Source organism: Dermacentor andersoni, chromosome 10, assembly GCF_023375885.2.
Source record: "Dermacentor andersoni chromosome 10, qqDerAnde1_hic_scaffold, whole genome shotgun sequence".
Lineage (NCBI taxonomy): Eukaryota > Metazoa > Arthropoda > Arachnida > Ixodida > Ixodidae > Dermacentor > Dermacentor andersoni.
The window spans coordinates 108,910,601-108,913,870 of record NC_092823.1 but is presented as its reverse complement, the minus strand read 5'-3'; the positions used below and the strand labels follow the sequence as shown (position 1 = coordinate 108,913,870).

The following is a 3,270-nucleotide window of genomic DNA, read 5'->3' as shown; positions in this document are numbered from 1 at the left end:
ACTAATATGTAGGCATTCTTGCCGAAAATTAATTCACTATGCTTAAGAAATGACTTCACAAAAAGACAAAGATTCTTGGCTACTTTTGGGCTACCCGAAAATTTCGCTTTTAGCCACATTTTGGCTACTGCGGAGGCCAATTTGGCTACCTATGGTTGCAGCGATTTGGCAACCCTGGTGCCAGCCCTCCGAGTATCCAGCGGCCTTCTTCGTGTCAGGAAGTTCTGTTCAGGGGTACATGCTACTTAGTATTCGCGTCGTGTATACGCCTCATTCAAGTCCTGCAAACCAGTCGGAGAGATAGAAGCAGGGAAGGTGCGGGAAGGTGCTTAAGCGAGGGACTACAGGAGCACAATCAGAAAGTTCAAAAAGGGACAGAAGGTTTCCTTGAGATCCATTGCTCCCAATGTAAATGTCAACCACTCTTTGGGAAAACATAAATAATAGCAAGGCAGGGGCAGGAAAACACTAGACTCATCAGTGAGCCAGCGGCTATCGCAGAAGGCAACTGCATCAGCAAAGCATCCAGAGCAGTGACGGCTAAAGAATTCGCATTCCTGGGGACTGTCTGTGGGATACCTCCTTAAGCCCTGCCCCGCCATGGTGCGCTCTTGTCTGCTTGCGATAACCATGTTCTCTTGCACGTGTGCAACTGATCGCGATCAAGTGTGCGAGAGTGTATATTCATAACCCTTTTTGTAATAAACACCAGTTGGAAGTTTGCGCTTGTACTTGTCGCGTTTTTGTGCCCCGTGTCTACTTTTGCGCTAGCCAGTTCAGCAACGTAGAGACAGCCAAGTTTACGCACGAACAAGTGAAAGGCTGAAGTAGGCAAGCGCGACGCGTGTTCGATACCTTCACCACCTTCGTCCCGTCGTCGTCGCGTAACCGCCCATTTGCACCCAATAAAAAAGTTGCTGAGCGGTTTGACGGGCCAGCGGTACGAGCGGGCGAGCGGAGACGGCAGCGAAGCACCGCACGCAAGGGTGTTAGCTCAACGATCCCAAGCTCGAAAGAAGCTTTTGAACGGAGTGGACGGCCCCTTAAACTTCGTAAAGTAGCGACACTCTCCTCCTCCGCCTTCCCTCTTCCTCGATTCTCCTCTCTTTCACGCTCCCTCCTCGACCGTGGCGACGCCTACACCGCTCGACGTAGCATACGAAACAACACAGAATAGCAACGGCGCCAACATGCGCTCCTCGCAACTCCGTAGACGCTGCTCAAGCGAAAATGGCGCTGGAGCACGACTGTAAAGAAACGAAGCCCGCGCGAGATCCCACTTGATGCTATTCGGCCAATTGCGACGTCACGTCGGCCTCGGCCAGAGCATGCGAGGAGGCGGCATTCTTCAAAGCATGGCGCTACCTTACGAAGTTTAAGTATAAACCCCATGCAAGCGATTTCTCGCGCGACAAGCGACGCGATGGAGATGGCTGTCGCGTTCGCTCGTCGCCCAGAAGACAAGCCCCAAGCGAGCGACCGCTTCGCGCGACGGCTTTCCAGTGTTGCCGGTATTAGAGGATCGAGTTAGCGCCAAACCTGGTGTGGCACTTGCTACAACAATTTAAATTGATTTGTTTGGCTGTACAAAGCAACATAAAGTATTTCTGAAGGTCTTGCAGTGGTTTTTTTTTTTTTGTTTACATATCAAAATTCGGTAGTTCGCTCGATCCATCTGCGACTAGCGACGCGGCCAACTCTGCAAAACGCTGACCGCTTCCTCTTCCCGCCCGCGCTACCTGAACCGCCGGTGTCATTTTGCTGTTCGAGCCTGCGAGCGTTTCTTTCTGTCCCCGCTGTAAAGTTTTCTGTGCGTGTAATGGAGCGGCGTAGAAAACTAGCTGCTTTACAGCTACATTTGATACTGAAGAGGAAGCAGGCGCTGTCCCGCAAGCCCTGGGTTCGGCCGGTCTGGACCAAGCGAGCGGACGAAAGCGAGTTCTTCACAGCGGTAAGAGACAAAGGACTCAATGCGTCAACGCAGTACAACTTCATGAACTTTAATTGCCTTTTTACAGATGAAGCTCATGAAGAACGGCGATGACTCGCTGTTCTTCAAGTTCTACAGGACGTCGCCGGAGACATTCTACGTGCTCCACGACATGGTGCGGGACCGGCTGACGCAGGAATGGGTCTGCCGAGAACCAATTTCATCGGGCGAGCGCCTCGCACTGACGCTGCGGTAGGACCATTTTGTCACTTCAGTACTGCTTAGATTCGGTAGAAACTCGCCGTTCACCAGTACAAAACTTTACTGCGTCGATCGTGCTATATGATCTTGTGTGTTTTCAGATACCTGTCGTCCGGTATCCTTGTGCGAGATGCAGCAATGTCCTTAAGAGTGGGGCTGGAGACTGCACGCAAGGCGATCCACCTGACGTGCAATGTGCTATGGGAGGTGCTGTCCCCTGTGTACATGAAGGTGCGCTTAAAATATTTGCATAACATGGTACAAGATGGAGTGGTACCAATAAGCATGGTCTTACGTTCACACTTACTTAGCAATGGCTCAGTATTAGTCGCCTTTCGCAGTATTTTGAGTGGATTTCAATCAATGTTAGTGTTGTTTGTTCAGTATTATTTAGCATAAATGTCTGAGATGGTACAACACATGCATGTCCTTAGAAAATTGATCATGGCTTAATATACTACATGCATATACATATAAGAAGCCAACAAACACTGACACCAAGGACAACATAGGGGAAATTACTTGTGTTTTAATAAACGAAATAAAGAAACGATAAATTATTGGAAATGAAAGTGGATGAAAAAACAGCTTGCCGCAGGTGGGGAACGATCCCACAACCTTCACATTTCTCATGCGATGCTCTGCCAATTGAGCTACCGCGGCGCCATTTCCCCATACACTTTCTTGGGTATTTATCTTTCTTAGTAGAACATCGGGAGTGGCAGCAAGCGGCAGCACTCACAAACCTTGGCGGTGGATGTGGAACATCCTTTCTGCCACAGGCGTCACGAGAACGTGTTTTTTTGTGTGAATGCAACCGGTCAATATCACACCCAAAAAGATCACATTCTCGCGACGCCTGCGGCAGAAAGGATGTGCCACATCCGCCGGTGTCAGTGTTTGTTGGCTTCTTATGATATGACTAATAAAAATCGGGCCCCTCGGTTAACCCCCTTTCTTCTCGTTTACATGCATATACAAAGACATCAGATTAAATTAGGTGAAACCAGCAGCAGTAAAGTGTACTGTGTGTGACAGTGAGATTTGCAGTAGCTGAAGTAGTGGCATAACTTAAATAC

General features: G+C 49.2%; 1 non-coding gene across 1 annotated transcript; it reads right to left on the bottom strand.

Moving 5' to 3' along the window:
• Nucleotides 1-2,781: 2,781 nt before the first annotated feature.
• TRNAS-AGA (transfer RNA serine (anticodon AGA)) lies at nt 2,782-2,854 on the bottom strand. Its single transcript has one exon. It is a non-coding gene; the product is annotated as a tRNA-Ser (tRNA).
• Nucleotides 2,855-3,270: the final 416 nt, after the last annotated feature.